Consider the following 19,065-nt stretch of genomic DNA (forward strand, 5'->3'; position numbering starts at 1 on the left):
GTCATGCTTCGTCAGCTCCTTTGTATCTAATCCTGGGGGTACCTGTACCTAAAATATTAGCTATGTGCCTAGATCCATGTCATATTTTCATGATACTCTTAGTCAAGCTATGATCTTTAGGCTTCAGACAGTCTTATGACTCAGGAAATCTCCATGATCTCATGAACTCAGTCAGATGTCAAATATTAGTAGTATTTTCTCAATTAATGGAATTCAGTAACTTAGTCTATGATCAGTTCAGTAAATCATGTTCAGTGTCTATTCAGATGGGAGTATAAATTATCACCGAGCGAACCCAAGGATGGGAACTCACCTATTATATGAGGGTGTGATTCTTAGAAGCAATCCTTGCGTTCTCTAACTATGTGGCCAGCATAAGTTGAGACATCATAGCCTACTATATGAGGGTAGATGAGGTGGCTTAGCCTACTATATGAGGGTTCCCATCATTCTCACTAAATTTACCTATTATATTAGGGTCACTCATATATTTTCCTTACCAGTGGAGATATATTGACACTTTTCCAATCAGGGCATAAATTGGACCCCAGTTCAACTGTAATGCATCATTTGGGGAATGTCGGTTAGATGACTACCTCCCACAGTCTCAGTAAAAAAACTTAGATAGTTCTTCAGAATTTAGGACTGTCAGATAAAGTCAACTCAGGTACAGTATAGAACTCACCTAGTTCTATTAGATTCAGGACTGTCAGATATAGTCACTCATGTTTTTAGTTATCAGAATTCAGTCATTAGTCGTGTTAGTCATCAGTATACTTATGTTATCATGATTTCAGCTATAGTTACTATGTATGCATGAATGTATTCTTACATTCCTATTAGTCAGTTAGCTAGTATTGTTTATGCATATGAACTCCATACATTCCGCCTACCTCACATACATACTAGTATATTGAAAGTACTGATGCATTTGTGCTATGGTATCTTATACTATAGGTACAGAGACACGAGCTTCATAGCATCAGTAGAATCCAGCTATCAGCAGTCAGAGTTAGCAGTGAGTCTTCATCCTTCGAGGACATAACTATTTCCGTATTATCTCATTAATTAGTTTATTAGTTGGAGTAAGTGGGGGATATGTCCTATCAACTCCTTACTCAGATATGTTCAAACATTTTTTTCAGTTATTTTGGGTATTTCATACCCCGTTTAGATGTTATGTTTTACTCCAGTTATGTGAACCTTATGGCTTTTCAGTTCATGTTTCTGCATTATTTAATATATTATGCAGTATACAGGTATAAATATCAGTCATGGGTTAGTTTGTGGTCTTTCGAGGTCATGAGCACTGTGTAGCATTTTGGGTACAAGATTTTGAGGCAATACAAATTTGGTATCATAGCCTAAGGTTCAATAGAGTCCTAGGAAGTATAAAAGCCGCATCTAGTAGAGTCTTGTACATGGGTGTGTTGCATGCCACATTTATGTACAGGAGGCTATAAGATATTTTAGGAATAGTTTCCTTCTTTTAGTATTCATATCATGCCAGTGAGCACAATCTTAATCTAATCTCTCAGTCTAATCCATTTCTCCTCCTTATTTCAGAGCATGCCTCCCAATAGAAGAACCTAACCTATCCAAGAAGATCCCTTGGATGAACATGTTTCTCATGCAGATTTTAGGGCTACATTCACTACTCTTGCTCAGTCAGTTGCTGCTCAGAATGAATGAACAACTATCGTTTTGGCAAACCTAATGGCCAATTCAGCTACAGCCAGGATTTGGGAATTCACCCGAATGAATCCTCTATCCTTTCTTGGGTGTAAGACAAATGAGGAACCTTAGGAATTCCTAGATTAGGTGTAAAAGTTTACATACATAATAGGGGTTACTTCTAGTGAGAGTGCTGAGCTAGCTACATATTAATTGTAGGATATAGCTCATACTTGGTTCAAGTAGTGGAAGTCAGAGAGGGAAGATGATGCAGGGTCAGTTGAGTATGAGGAGTTTGCTTCAGTATTCCTTGATAGATTCTTTCCCCTAGAGCTTAGAAAAGCTAAGGTACTAGAACTCATCAACCTCAGGTAGGGTAATATGACAGTGAAAGAGTATCCTCTTATATTTAATAAATTAGCTAGATATGCCCCTAATGAGGTTGCAGATAGCAGGACAAGAATGAGTAAGTTTGTTTAAGGGTTGAATGATAGCATGGTTAATAAGTGTAGATCCTCCATATGGAATAATAACATAGCTCTATCTAGGATCATTACTCATGTTCAGCAGATAGAGGAGCATAAGATTAAGATGATGGAGAAGCAGAATAAGAGAGCGAAGATAGGTAGTTTCAACTTTACTCAGCCTAAGTTAGAATGAGGAAGCCGTTTTCAGTTTTATCCTAACTCATCAATTCTAGATCCTTCTTCTACCAGTTCTCTAGTTCCTAAGTTCAGAGAGGGTAACAAATATAGAGCGCCGATCTCTAAGCCTGAAGGTAGTATTAGTCATGCCCATAAATATCCTCTTTTCCAAACCTGTGGAAAGTACCATCAGGGAATTTGTAGAGCTGACAGTGGTATTTGTGTTAGATATGGCAAACCAGGACATAGAGTCAGATATTGTCCTCAGCTAGGTCCTTAGGGTTAATAGAATCGCTCCACAACTCAGTCTGATCACCTAAATCAGCAGGTTGCCACCTCCAGTGCTATTTGTGGGCAACGCCCAAATCATTTTTATGCTCTTCAGTCTCGAAAAGACCAGGAAAATCCTCCTAATATGGTTACCAATACATTATAAATCTTTCATATGCATGTTTATGCTTTTCTAGATCTAGGTGCTTCTTTGTCTTTTGTCACTTTTTATATAGCAGTAAATTTTAGAGTCAGTCTAGAAATTCTAGTAGAGCCCTTTTTAGTCACTACCCTAGTGGGTAAAACCATCATAGCCCAACGGGTATACAGGAACTACCCGGTTATGATATCTCAGAAAGTCACCTCAGCAGACTTAGACAAATTAGAGATGACTGATTTAGATATCATTCTCAGCATGGATTGGCTTCATTCCTGCTATGCCACAGTCGACTGTAGAAATAGAATTACCTAAATTTACTTTCCAAATGAAACCATCCAAGAGTTGAAGGGAAGGTTATTCATTTTTAGAGGTTAGCTAGTTTCCTACCTTCGGACATGGAAAATGTTATCTAAAGGATATGTCTACCATCTTGTTCAAGTTAAGGACACTAGTTCTAAAACTTCAGTCTTAAATTAATCCCAGTAGTGAATGAATATATAGATGTCTTTCCCGAAGATCTTCCAAGAATTCCTCTCGAAAGGGAAATAAACTTTGGCATTGATCTTCTTCCAGATACTCAGCCTATCTCTATTCCACCATACAGAATGGCACCAGTAGAACTTAAAGAACTGAAAGAACAGTTGAAGAATCTCTTAGATAAGAGATTAATAAGACCCAGTATTTCCCCATAGGGCGCTGTTGTATTATTTGTGTGAAGAATGACGGTTCTCTCAGAATGTGTATACACTACCGTCAACTCAATAAGGTCACTGTCAAGAACAAGTATCCTATTCCTGGAATTAAAGACTTCTTTGACCATCTTCAGGGTGCCAGTTATTTATCTAAGATAGATCTCAGATCCAACTATCATCAGCTCCGAGTTAGGGAATGTGACTTTTCAAAAACAACTTTTCGAACTCGGTATGGTCACTTCAAATTTCTAGTCATGTCAATTGGTCTTACTAATAACCCATAAACTTTCATGGACTTGATGAACTGTGTGTTCAAGCAGTACCTAGACATGTTAGTCATAGTCTTCATAGATGATATTTTGGTCTATTCCCACAGGGAGCGCGATCATGCAGACCATCTCGGGATGGTACTTCAGACTCTCAATGATCATCAGCTATTCACCAAATTCTGTAACTGAGAGTTTTTGACAAGTCCAGTAGCATTCCTTGGTCACATTATTTTTGGTGATGACATTTGTGTAGATCCTCAAAAGACTGAAGTAGTAAGAAACTAGCCTCGCCCTATCTCTCCATCAGATATTAGGAGTTTCTTAGGTTTGGATGGTTATTACAGACGGCATGTCGAGGGATTTTCTTCTATTGCATCCCTTATGTCAAGATTGACTTAGAAGAAAATCAAGTTTCAGTGGTTAGATCCTTGTGAGAAGAGTTTTTAGGATTTAAAGACTCAAATCACCTCAGCTCCAGTTTTAGTTCTTTCGTATAGTCCTGGTGGGTTCATAGTGTATTGTAATGCATACTGCGTAGGTTTCGGTTGTGTCCTCATGTAGTATGGTAAGGTCATAGTCTACGCTTCCAGATAACTTAAACCCCATGAGAAAAATTATCCTACTCATGATCTTGAGTTAGCCACCATACTCTTTCCCTTGAAGATTTGGAGGCATTATCTCGACAAAATTCATGTAGATGTATTCAAAGGTCATAAGAGTCTTTAGTATATTTTTTCTTAGAAATATCTCAATCTTCATCAGAGAAGGTGGTTAGAGCTCTTAAAAGATTATGACATGAGTATCCTATATCATTCGGGCAAGGACAATATAGTGGCCGATGCTCTCAATAGACTATCTATGGGTAGTGTTGCTCATGTGGATGACAGTAAGAAGAATTTAGCTCAGGAAGTACATGAGCTTTCCATACTAGTAATTTGCTTAGTCGATATATATGAGTGTGATATATGGGTTTAGAGTAGTTAAAAATCATCTTTAGTTTCGGAGGTAAAATAATAGAAAGATAGAGATAGCTGCCTTGTCAAGTTGAAAGAGTCTATTCAAGATCAGAAAGTAGAGGTTTTCTCCCAAGAGGGAGATGGTGTTTTGTATTGTCAGGGTCATCTCTGTATTCTAGATCTAGATGACTTAAGGCAGCAAATTCTTATAGAAGCGCATAGTGCATACCACTCTATTTATCCAGGGGCCACAAAGATGTACCACAACTTGCGGGAAGTCTATTGGTGGAGTGGGATAAAGAGAGATATTGCAAATTTTATGACTATGTGCTCTACATGTCATCAAGTTAAGATAGAGCATCAGAAGCCTAGTGGTCCTATGCAGGAGTTCATTATTCCTACTTGGAATTGGGAAGAAGTAAACATGGACTTCATGATGGGTTTGCCTTGAACTCATCATCAGAATGATTCAGTCTGGGTCATTATAGATAGAATGACTAAATCAACCTATTTTCTTCCAGTCCATACCTCTTATTCATCCGAGGATTACTCCAAACTACACATCAGAGAGTTGGTTAAATTGCATGGTGTTCCGCTATCTATTATCTCAGCCAGAGACACCTAGTTCACCTCTAATTTCTTGAAAGCATTCCAAAAGGGTATTAGTACCCAAGTTTATCTCAGTACAGCCTTCCATCCTCAGATAGATGGTCAAGCCGAAAGGACCATTCAGACTCTAGAAGATATGCTATGTGCGCATGCAATTGATTTCAAGGGTAGTTGGGATGACCACTTTCCTTTGATTGAGTTTGCATACAACAACAACTATTATTCCAGTATTTACATGGTCAATTCGAAGCTCACTATGGTAGGAGATGTAGATCTCTAATTGGTTGGTTCAAAGTTAGTGAGGCCTCAATTATAGGGCCTGACTTGGTATTAGATGCCTTAGAAAAAGTCCAGTTGAGTAGAAAAAGACTCAGGGCTGCTCAGAGCCAATATAGGTCATATGTAGATATATATACAAATGATCTGAAGTTCGAGATTGGTGACTATGTCTATCTAAAGATATCTCCCATAAGGGAGTGAAGCGGTTCGGCAAGAAACGAAAACACTGTCCCAAATATATTAGTGCCTTCCAGATTCTCAGTCAATTCATAAAGGTATCTTATGAGCTCAAATTTTCTTCAGATCTAACCTCAGTTCATCCAGTCTTCTATGTCTCCTTTCTCCAGAAGTGTATAGGTGACCCAGTAGTTGTAGTCCTTATTCAGAGCATCGATGTTCAGAACAGTCTCTATTATAAAGAGATTCCAGTTGAAATCCTAGACTATCAGACTCATAGATTGAGGAATAAAGAAGTCCCTCTAGTTAAAGTTCTTTGGCAAATGCAGTCCATCGAGGGAGCTACTTGGCAAGCAGAAGTAGATATGCGTACCAAGTATCCTCACCTATTCTCCGCCAACTAAAATCAAGCTTAAGATAACAATTGTCCTTAATATTACTAAGTTTTATGTTCAGTGTTTATCATAGACTTGGTATCAAGTACCATTGCACACCCAGTCATGCATTCATGAATCAGTTACACATGTATCAGATATACATATTCAGTATGATATGTTCAGTTATTAGTCATGTCTATTATGAGATCATGTTCCAGTTATCCAAGTTCAATATGTACTTCAGTTATCTTCTCCCTTCACTCTAATCTCATTCGAGGATGAATGTTCTCAAAGGGGAGATATTGTAATACCTCGTACTTTTTCCTAGCTTGAAATTATCTCAAGAATGTTAGGTACTTACTTTGAAATATGAATCCACTTTTGTACATGTTGTATTTTTAAGATTTTCACTTTATGTTATGTGGGAAATTAAATAATCTTTCCATCGATATAAAATTCGCCTAAATTCGATAACCAGCTAAGAAGTTATGGCTATTTCAATTTCCCATCGTAAAACAGCACCATATCGATCAGTGGTGCACCGCGCCACAAGCTAAAATGGAAATTGTCCTTTTCAAGTGTCTCAGCGTGATTTCCTCCATGTCGCTCCAAAGTTCCAGATCATAAAAGAAGGGGCAATGCAATGGCTCCGCGTCATGCCATCCCTCAATTTTCCAATTGTAAAAATTCAGTGAAATGGCACAATAGCTCCGCATCGAGCCAAGGGTCCGATTCGGGAAATTTTCACTAAAATTAAATGATGCATCCAGGGTTAAAAGGGTCAACTTCCCACCCCTATTTAAGACCTTTAACATATGATTCAACCACCTTTCACACAAAATATACTAGTTTCTCTTAAGTTTCTCTCAAGAACAAGCTAGGGTTTACATAGAAGATCAAATTTGAAGAAAGTTTCACCGTCAATCTTCACAAAATCATGAACTAAGGTATGCGTTGTGTTTATTCATGGATTCTTTCCATCCATAAATCTCAAGAACCTTATTTTATCTATAAATAATGGTATTCATTTGGTGGGTTAGTTGTAATCTTGTTGTTGACGTTGCTTGATTTCAAAGTTGAAATATTTGTACGTTTATCATGATATTATGTTACCATGCAAGATAAAATCTATGAATTTAGTTGCTTATGATGTGTAATTTGATGAATTCATTTATTCCCTAATTTGTGCATGAAAGGTGGTTGATAAAATGCTTGAAAAAGTAGAAATCATGCTTTATAGCTCAAGACATAAGCTAAATGTGACATGCTTTTCGTACTCCTATGTTTAAATGGTTTCCATGCTATCATTTTGAAATGTGTATGTTGTTGGAATGGCCATGATATTAGAATATCAGATTATGCTATTATTATCAGCATTCTCGTCCATGTTAAATAGTATGATAACCCTGTACTTCATGAAATCCACAACTTAATAAATTATGTATTATTTATGTAGGTCTTGTACTTGATAAAGCCACGCTTCGTCAGTTCCCTTCTATCGAGTCTTGGGGGTACTTGTACCTAAAACATTAGCTGATTGCCTTGACCCATGTCATGTTTTCATGATACCCTCAGTCAAGCTATAATCCTTAGACTTCAGACAGTTTTATAACTCAGGAATCACCATGATCTTATGAACTCAATCAGTTGTCAGATATCAGTAGTATTCCGTTAGTCAATCCAATTCAGTAACTTAGTCCATGATCTGTTCAATAAATCATGTTCAGTGTCTATTCAGTTGGGAGTAGAAATTAGCACCAAAAGAACCCAAGGATGGGAACTCACCTGTTATATGAGGGTGTGATTCTTAGAAATAATCCATGCATTCCAGAACTATATAGCCAGCATATGTTGAGACATTATAGCCTGCTATATGAGGGTAGATGAGGTGGCTTAGCTTGCTATATGAGGGTTCCCAACATTCTCACCAGAGTTACCTATTATATTAGGGTCACTCATATGTTGTCCTTATCAGAGGCGCGATATTGACACCCTTCCAATCAGGGTATAGATTAGACCACAATTCAGTTGTAACGCATTATTTGGGGCATGTCGGTTAGATGACTACCTCCCATAGTCTTAGTAAAAGAACTCAGATAGTTCTTCAGAATTCAGGACTGTCAAAAAAAGTTAACTCAGGTACAATATAGAACTCAGCTAGTTCTATTAGGTTCAGGACTGTCAGATATAGTCACTCATATTTTCAGTTATCAGTATTCAATCAATAGTCATGTTAGTCATCAGCATACTCATGTTATCATGATTTTAGATATAGTTACTACATATGCATGCAGGTATCCTCAAGTCCATATTAGTCAGTTAGCCAGTATTGTTCAGGCATATAAACCCCATGCATTTAGCCTATCTCACAAGCATACCAGTATATTCAAAGTACTAATGCATTTGTACTTTGATGTCTTATACCATAGGTTCAGCGACACGAGCTCCATAGCATTAGTAGATTCCAGACATCAGCAGTTAGAGTTAGCAGTGAGTCCTCATCCTTCGAGGACATAACTATTTCCCTATTATCTAATTAATTAATTTATTAGTTAGGGTTAGTTTGGGACATGTCCCATCAACTCCTTACTCAGACAGTTCAGTCAGTTAAATGTTTTCTAGACTATTATGTTCAGACAATTATTTCAGTTGTTTTGGGTATTTCATACCCTATTTAGATGTTATGTTTTACTTCAGTTATGTGAACCTTATGGCCTTTCAGTTCATGTTTCCACATTATTCTTTATATTATGCAGTATACAAATATAGATATCAGTCTTGGATTTTGTTTGTGGTCCTTCGGGATCATGAGCACTGTGTAGTGTTTCGGGTACTAGATTTTGGGGCATTACAAACTTAGTATTAGATCATATGGTTCAATAGAGTCCTAGGAAGTCTGAAAGCCGCATCTGGTAGAGTCTGGTACATGGGTGTGTTGCATGCCACATTTATGTGCAGAGACTATAAGATATTTTAGGAATAGTTTCCCTTCTTTCAGTATTCGTGTCGTACCAGTAAGCATAATCTCCATCTAATCTCTTAGTCTAATCCGTTTCTCCTTCTTAGTATAGAACATGCCTCCCAAGAGAAGATCCCAGCCTGTCTAAGAAGATCCTCTAGATGAACATGTTTCTCATGTAGAGTTTAGGGCTGTATTCCCTACTCTTTCTCAGTCAGTTACTTCTTAGAATGAACGACCAACTGACGTTTTGACCAATGCAGTGGCCAATTTAGCTGTAGCCAAGATTTGGGACTTCACCCGACTGAATCCTCCATCCTTTCTTAGGTCTAAGACAGATGAGGACCCTCAAAAATTCCTAGATCAGGTGTAGAAGTTTACCGACATAATGAGGGTTACTTCTAGTGAGATTGCTAAGCTAGATACATATCAATTGCAGGATGTGTCTCATATTTGGTTCAAGCAGTAGAAATCAGAAAGGGCAGATGATGCAGGGTCAATTGAGTGGGAGGAGTTTGCTTCAGCGTTCCTTGATAGATTCTTTCCCCTAGAGCTTAGAGAGTCTAAGGTGCTAGAATTAATCAACCTCAGGCAGGGCAATATGACAATGAAAGAGTGTTCTCTTAAGTTTAATCAATTAGCCAGATATGTCCCTCATGTGGTTGCAGATAGCAGGACAAGGATGAGTAAGTTTATTTCAAGAATGAATGATAGTGTGGTTAATGAGTGTGTATCTACCAAGCCAAATAGTGACATGCTTTAGCCAGGCTCATGACTCATGCTCAGCAGATAGAAGAGTAGAAGATTAAGATGAGGGAGGAGCAGAATAAGAGAGCGAAGACAGGTAGTTTCAACTTTGCTCAGCATAAGTCAGAATGAGGAAATCGTTCTCAGTTTCATCCTAAGTCATCAGTTCCTGCTCCTTCTTCAGCTAGTACTCTATTTTCTAAGTTCAAAGAGGGTAACAAGATAGAGTGCCAGGTCTAATTCATAAGGCAGTATTAGCAGTTCCCATACCTATCCTCTTTTCCAGACTTATGGCAAGCACCATCAGGGAATTTGTAGAGCTGGCAGTGGTATTTGTTTCAAATGTGGCAAGCCAGGCCATAGAGTAAGAGACTGTCCTTAGCCAGGTCCTTAGGTTTAATAGAATCGCTCATCATCTCAATCCGATCACATAAATTAGCAGGGTACCAGCTCCGGTGCTATTAGTGGGCACTGCCCAAATTGTCTCTATGCTCTTCAGCCCTAACAAGACTGGGAAAATTCTCCTGATATGGTTACCGGTACGTTACAAATCTTTTATGTTCATGTTTACACTTTGCTAAATCCATGAGATTCTTTGTCTTATGTCACTCCTTATATAGCAGTCGATTACGAAGTTAGTCTTAACATTCTAGTAGAGCCCTTTTTAGTCTCTATCCTAGTGGGTAAAACCATCATAGCCTAGTGGGTCTATAGGAACTGCCAGGTTATGATATCTCAGAATGTCACCTCAGCAGACTAAGTTGAGTTTGTGATGACTGATTTAGATGTCATTCTCAGCATGGGTTGGCTTCATTCCTGCTAAGCCACAGTCGACTACAGAAATAGAATAGTCCAGTTTCAGTTTCCAAATTAATCCATCCTAGAGTGGAAGTGTAGGGTATTCACTTTTAGAGGTCAGCTTGTTTCCTACCTTCGCGCACAAAAAATAATATCTAAAGGATGTGTCTATTGTCTTGTTCAAGTTAAGGACTATAGTTCAGAAACTCCCAGTCTTGAAGTATTTCCAGTAGTGAATGAATATTCAGATATCTTTTCTGAAGATCCTCCAGCAATTTCTACCAAAAGGGATATAGGCTTTGGTATTGATCTTCTTCCAGATACTCAGCCTATCTCTATTCTGCCATACATATGGGCACTAGCAAAACTTAAAGAACAGAAAGAATAGTTGAAGGATCTCTTAGATAAGGGATTCATCAGACCCAGCATTTCCCCATGGGGTTCTTCTGTATTTTTCGTGCGTAAGAAAGATGGTTCTATCAGAATGTGTATAGACTACCATCAACTCAATAAGGTCACGGTCAAGAACAAATATCCAATTCCTAGAATCAATGACTTGTTTGATGAACTTTAGGGTGCCAGTTATTTCTCTAAAATAGATCAAAGATCTGGCTATATCAGCTCAGAGTTAGGGAATGTGACATTCCGAAAATAGCTTTCCAAACTCAGTATGGTTACTTCTAATTTCTAGTCATGTCATTTGGTCTTACCAATGCCCCAGCCACTTTTATGGACTTGATAAACTATTTGTTCAAGTAGTACTTGGAAATGTTAGTCATATTATTATAGATGATATTCAGGTCTATTCCTGCAGTGAGCGTGATCATGCACACCATCTCGAGATAGTACTTCACACTCTCAGAGATCATCAGCTATTCACCAAATTTAGCAAGTGCAGGTTTTGGCTAAGGTCAGTAGCATTCCTTGGTCACATTGTTTCCGGTGATGACATTAGTGTAGATCCTCAAAAGACTGAAGTAGGAAGAAACTAGCCTTGCCCTGTCTCTTCATCAGATATTAGGAGATTCTTGGGTTTGGATGGCTATTACAGGCGGTTTGTTGAGGGATTTTCTTCTATTGCATCCCCTATGTCCATATTGACTTAGAAGAAAATCAAGTTTTAGTGGTCAGATCCTTGTGAGAAGAGTTTTTAGGAGTTGAAGACTCGAATCGGCTCAGCTTCAGTTTTAGCTCTTCCAGATAGTCCAGATGGGTACGTAGTGTGTTGTGATGCATCTAGAGTAGGTTTGGGTTGTTTCCTCATACAGCATGGTAAGGTCATAGCCTACACTTATAGACACCTTAAACCCCAGGAGAATAATTATCCTACTCATGATCTTGACTTAGCCGTCATAGTCTTTGCCTTAAAAATTGAAAGTCATTATCTCTATGGCGTTTATATAGATATCTTCACAGATCATAAGAGTCTCCAGTATGTCTTTTCTTAGAAAGATCTCAATTTGTATCAGAGAAGGTGGTTAGAGCTCTTGAAAGATTATGACATGAGTGTCCTCTATCATCCGGGCAAGGACAATATAGTGGTGACGCTCTCAATAGACTGTCTATGGGTAGTTTTGCTCATGTGGATGACAGTAAGAAGAATTTAACTTAGCAAGTACATAATCTTTCCAGACTATGCATTTGCTTAGTCTATATAGATGAGGGTGATATATGGGTTCAAAGTAGTTCAGAATCATCTTTAGTTTTTGTGGTGAAAGTACAGCAAGATAGATCTCCCAGCCTTGTCAAGTTGAAAGAGTCCATTCAGGATTAGAAAGTAGAGGTTTTATCCTAAGGGGGAGATGGTGTTTTGCGTTTTCAAGGTCGTCTCTGTGTTCCAGGTATAGATGACTTAAGGCAGGAAATTCTTATAAAAGTGCATAGTGCGTGATACTTTATTCATCCAGGGGATAAAAAGATGTATCAGGACTTTTGAGAAGTCTTTTGATGGAGTGGAATGAAGAGAGATGTTGTAGATTTTATGGCTATGTCCTCTATATGTCAGCAGGTTCAGATAGAGCATCAGAAGCCTAGTGGTCCTATGCATGAGTTCATTATTCCTACTTGGAATTGGGAAGAAGTGAACATAGACTTCGTGATGGGTTGCCTCAAACTCGTCATCATCATGATTCAGTCTGGGTCATTATAGATAGAATGACCAAATCAGCCCATTTTCTTCCAGTTCATACCTCTTATTTAGCCGAGGATTATGCCAAACTCTACATTAGGGAGTTGGTCAGATTGGACGGTGTTCCACTATCTATTACCGCAGACAGAGGTACCCAGTTCACCCCTTATTTCTAGAAAGCATTCTAAAATAGTATTAGTACCTAAGTTCATCTCAGTATAGCCTTCCATCCTCAGATAGAAGGTCAAGCAGAAAGGACCATTCAGACTCTAGAAGATATGCTAAGGGCATGTGCAATTGATTTCAAGGGTAGTTGGGATGACCACTTTCTTTTGATTGAGTTTGCATACAACAACAACTATTATTTCAGTATTCACATGGCTCCATTCAAAGCTCTCAATGGTAAGAGATTTATTTCTGTAATTGTTAGGTTCAAAGTTAGTGAGGCCTCAGTTATAGGTCCTGACTTGGTTTTCGATGCCTTAGAAAAAGTCCAATTGATTAGAAAAAGACTTTGTGCTGCTTAGAGCCGACAAAAGTCTTATGTAGATGTTCCCAGAAAAGATCTCGAGTTTGAGATTAGTGACTATGTCTATTTAATGATCTCTCCTATGAAGGGAGTAAAGCGATTCGGCAAGAAAGGGAAACTCAGTCCCTAATATGTTGGTCCCTTCAAGATTCTCAGTCGATTCGGCAAGGTAGCTGATGAGCACAAATTTCCTTTAGATCTATCCTCAGTTCATCTAGTTTTCCATGTTTCCTTGCTCAAAAAGTTTAAAGGTGACCTAGTAGTTGTAGTTCCTATGTCGATGTTTAGAACAACCTCTCTTATGAAGAGATTCCAGTCAAAATTCTAGACTATCAGACTCATAGATTGAGGAACAAAAAAGTCTCTCTAGTTAAAGTTCTTTGGAAAAATCAGTCCATCACGGGAGCTACTTAGGAAGCAGAAGCAGACATGCGTACCAAGTATCCTCACCTTTTCTTTGCCAACTCAGATCAAGCTCAAGGTATAAGCTTGCTTAGTTTTATGTTCAGTTTTTATCACAGACATGGTATCAAGTACCACTACACACCCAGTCATGCATTCATGAATCAGTAACACATGCATCATATATGCATATTCAGTATGAGATGTTCAGTTATCAGTTATGTTATCCATGAGATCATGTTCCAGTTATTCATGTTCAGTATATACGTTGGTTATCTTCTCCCCTTACTCTCAGTCTTATTCGAGGATGAATGTTCTCATGGGAGAGATATTATATTACCCTATACTTTTTCCTAGCTTGAAATCATCTCAAGAATATTAGGCACTTAGTTTGAAAGATGAATCCACTTTTGTACATGTGGTATTTTCAATATTTTCACGTTTTGTCATGTGAGAAATTAAATAAGATTTCCATCGAGATAAAATTTGCCTAAATCTGATAACTAGGTAAGAAATGGCTATTTCAAGTTCCCATCATAAAACAGCACCATTTTGGTCAGTGGCGCGCTGTGCCACAACCTAAAATGGCAGTTGTCCTTTTCCGGTGTCTCAGCATAATTTTCTCTGCATCGCGCCAAAGTTCCTGGTCAGAAAAAAGGGGCAACGTAATGGTTCTATGTCGCTCCATCCCTAAATTTCCCAATTATCAAAATCCAGTGACATGGCACGATAGTATTGTATTGCGCCAAGGGTCCAATTCAGGAAATTTTCATTGAAATTAAATGATGCATCCAGGGTTAAAAGGGTCAACTTCTCACCCCTATTTAGGACCTTTAACACATCATTCATCTACTTTTCACCCAAAATATACTAGTTTCTCTCAAGTTTCTCTCAAGAACAAGCTAGGGTTGTCATAGAAGATCAAATTTCAAGAAAGTTTCACCATCAATATTCACAAAATCACGAAATATGGTATACGTTGTGTTCATTCATGGATTCCTTCCATCCATGAAGCTCAACAAGCTTGTTTTATCTATAAAACATAGTATTTATATTTTGGGTTATTTATAATCATGTTGTTGACGTTGATTGATTTCAAAGTTAGAATCTTTGTATGTTTATCATGATATTATGTTACCATGCAAGATAAAATCCTTTAATTTAGTTGCTTATGATGTGTCATTTGATAAATTCACTTATGCCCTAATTTGTGCATGCAAGGTGGTTGATAAAATATTTGAAAAAGTAGAAATCATGCTTTATAGCTCAAGACATTAGCTAAATGTGACATACTTGTCATCCTCCTATGTTTAAATGATTTCCATGCTATCATTGTGAAATGTGTATGTTGTCGGATGGCCATGATATTAGAATATGCGATTATGATATGATTATCAGCAATCTCATCCATGTTAGATAGTATGATAATATTGTACTTCGTGAAATGCATAACTTATTAAATTATGCATTGTTAATGTGGGTCTTGTACTTGATAAAGTCATGCTTCGTCCCTTCTATCGAGTCATGGGGGTATTTGTACCTAAAACATTAGCTGTGTGCCTAGATCCATGTCATGTTTTCACGATACTCTCATTCAAGCTGTTATCCTTAGACTTCAAATAGTCTTATGACTTAGGAAATCTCCGCGATCTCATCAACTCAATCAATTGTCAGATATCTGTAGTATTCCATCAGTCAATGGAATTCAATAACTCAGTCCCTGATCAGTTCAGTAAATTATGTTCAGTGTCTATTAAGATGGGAGTAGAAATTAACACCGAGCGATCCCAAGAATAGGAACTCAACTGTTATATGATGGTGTGATTCTTAGAAATAATCCATGTATTTCATAAACATATAACAGGCATAGGTTGAGACATCATGGTCTGTTATATGAGGGTAGATGAGGTGGCATAACCTGCTATATAAGGGTTCCCACCATTCTTACTAGAGTTACCTATTATATTAAATTCACTCACATATTGTCCTTACCAGTGGTGCGGTTTTGACACCCTTCCAATTAGGGAATAGATTAGACCCCAATTAAATTGTAATGCATCATTTTAGGCATGTCGGTTAGATGACTACCCCCCATAGTCGCAGTATCAATCTCAGTAAAAGAACTTAGATATTTTTACAGAATTCAGGACTGTCAAATATAGTCATCTCAGATATAATATAAAACTCAGCTAACTCCATCAGATTCAGGACTGTCAGATACAGTCACTCATGTTATCAGTTATCAGAATTCTGTTATTAGTTATGTTTGTCATCAACATACACACATTATCATGATTTAAGATATAGTTACTATATATGCATGCATGTATTCTCATGTTCATATTAGTAAGTTAGCCAGTATTGTTCATGCATATAAACCACATGCATTCAGCCTACCTTCCATGCATACCATTACATTCAAAATACTAACACATTTGTGCTATGGTGTCTTATACCATAGGTTCAGAGACACGATCTCCGTAGCATCAGTAGATTCTAGATATTAGCAGTCAGAGTTAGCAGTGAGTCCTCATACTTTGAGGACATGACTATTTCCCTATTATCTCATTAATTAGTTTATTAGTTGGAGTTAATTGGGGATATGTCCCATTAACTCCTTACTTAGATAGTTCAGTCAGATAGAGGCTCTCCAGACTATTATGTTCAGATAGTTATTTCAGTTGTTTTGGGTATTTCATTCCCTGTTTGGATGTTATGTTTTACTTTAGTTATGTGAATCTTATGGCCTTTCAGTTCATATTTCTACATTATTCAGTATATTATGCAGTATATAGGTACAAATATAAATCATGGGTTAGTTTGTGGTCCTTCGGGATCATGAGCATCGTGTATGATTTTTTGTACAAGATTTCATAGCGTTACAAACTTTGTATCAGAGCCAAAGGTTCAATAAATTCCTTGGAAGTCTGAAATCTGTATCTAGTAGATTCTTGTAAATGGGTGTGTTGCATGCCACATTTATGTGCAGAAGGCTATTAGATGTTTTAGGAATAGTTTCCCTTCTTTCAGTATTCATGCCATGCCAGTGAGCATAATCTAAATATAATCTCTCAGTCTAATCCATTTCTCCTCCTTATTTTTGAACATGTTTCAAAAGAGAAGAAACCAGCCTGTCCAAGAAGATCCCTTGGACGAACATGTTTCTCATGTGGAGTTCGGGGCCACATTCTCTACTCTTGCTCAGTCAGTTACTGCTCAGAATGAATGACCAACTATCATTCCGTCCAATCCATTGGCCAATTTAGCTACACCCAAGATTTAGGACTTCACCCAAATGAATCCTCTATCCTTTCTTGGGTCTAAGACAGATGAGGACCCTCAATAATTTATAGATAATGTGCAGAAGGTTATAGACATAATGGGGGCTATGTCTAGTGAGAGTGCTGAGCTAGCTGCATATCAATTGTAAGAAGTGGCTCATACTTGGTTCAAGTAGTGGAAGTTAGAGAGGGCAAATGATGCAGGGTCAGTTGAGTGAGAGGATTTTGTTTCAGCGTTCCTTGATAGATTATTTACCCTGGAGCTTAGAGAATCTAAGGTGCTAGAATTCATCAAACTCAGGCTGGGCAATATGACATAAAAGAGTATTCTCTTAAGTTTAATCAATAAGCTAGATATGCCCCTCATGTGGTTGCAGATAGCAGGGCAAGGATGAGTAAGTTTGTTTTAGGGGTGAACGATAGCGTGGTTAATGAGTGTACATGAGCATACGTTAGCCATACTTAATAGTGAAATGACTTTATCCAGGCTCATGACTCATGCTCAGCAGATAGAGAAGCAGAAGATTAAAATGAAGGAGTAGCACAATAAGAGAGCGAAAATAGGTAGCTTCAAATTTGCTCAGCCTAATTCAAAATGAGGAAACCGTTCTCTGTTTCATCTTAAGTCATTAGTTCCAGCTCCTTCTTCAGCCATTTCTGCAGTTCCAAAGTTAAGAGAGGGTAATAAAGATAGAGATCCAGGTTCTAAGTCCTAGGGAAGTAATAGCCGTGCCCGCACCTATCCTCTTTGCTAGACTTAAGGAAATCATCATTAGGGTATTTTAGAGTTGGTAGTGGTATTTATTTCGAATGTGGCAAGATAGGCCACAGAGTCAGAGACTATCCTCAGCCAGGTCATCAGGGTCAACAAAATCTTTCCTTAGCTCAGTTCGATCGCCCAAATCAGCAGAGTGCCACCTTTAGTGCTATTCGTGGGCAACACCCAAATCATCTCTATTCTCTTCAATCCCGAAAAGACCAATAAAATTCTCCTTATGTGGTTATCGGTATGTTACAGATCTTTTATGTGCATGTTTACGCTTTGGTAGATCCAGGAGCTTCTTTTTCTTTTGTCACTCCTTATATTACAGTCGATTTCTGAGTCAGCCCTTAAATTTTAGCAGAGACTTTTTCAATATATACCCTAGTGGGTAAAACCATCGTAGCCTAATGGGTAAATAGGAACTGCCAATTTATGATATCTCAGAAAGTCACCTCTATAGACTTAGTCAAATTAGAGATGACTGATTTTGATGTCATTGTCGACATGGATTGGCTTTATTCCTACTATGCCACAGTCAACTGCAGAAATAGAATTGTCTAGTTTAAGTTTAAAAATAAACACATGCTAGAGTGGAAGAGTAGGGTATCCGCTTTCAAAGGTCATCTTGTTTCCTACCTTCGGGCTCGGAAAATGATATCTAAAGGATGTGTCTATCATCTTGTTCAAGTTAAGAACACCAGGTCCAAAACTCCCAGTCTTGAATCAGTTCAAGTAGTGAATGCATATTCAGATGTCTTTTCTGAAGATCTTCCAAGAATTTCTCCCTTAAGGGAAATAGACTTCGACATTGATCTTCTTCCAGATACTCAGCCTATCTCTATTCCACCATATAGAATAGAACCAATAGAACTCAAAGATGCATGTTGTCGGAATGACCATGATATTATAATATAAGATTATGATATGTTTATCATCATTCTCATCCATGTTAGATAGTATGATAACCCTATACTTCGTGAAATCCACAACTTATTAAATTATGTATTGTTGATATGGGTTTTGTACTTGATAAAGTCATTCTTCGTCAGTTCCCTTTTATCGAGTCCTGGGGTTACTTGTACCCAAAACATTAGCTGTGTGCCTAGAGTTATGTCATGTTTTCAAAATACTCACAGTCAAGCTATGATCCTTAGACTTCAGACAGTCTTATGACCCAGGAAATCTCCATGATCTCATGAACTAAGTCAGTTGTCAAATATTAATAGTATTTCGTTAGTCAACAGAATTCAGTAAATCAGTCCATGATCAGGTTAGTAAATTATGTTCAGTGTATATTCAGATGGGTGTAGAAATTAGCACTGAGCGAACCCAAGGATGAGAACTCACCTGT

Source organism: Capsicum annuum, chromosome 3 (genome assembly GCF_002878395.1).
Source record: "Capsicum annuum cultivar UCD-10X-F1 chromosome 3, UCD10Xv1.1, whole genome shotgun sequence".
Taxonomy (NCBI): Eukaryota; Viridiplantae; Streptophyta; class Magnoliopsida; order Solanales; family Solanaceae; genus Capsicum; species Capsicum annuum.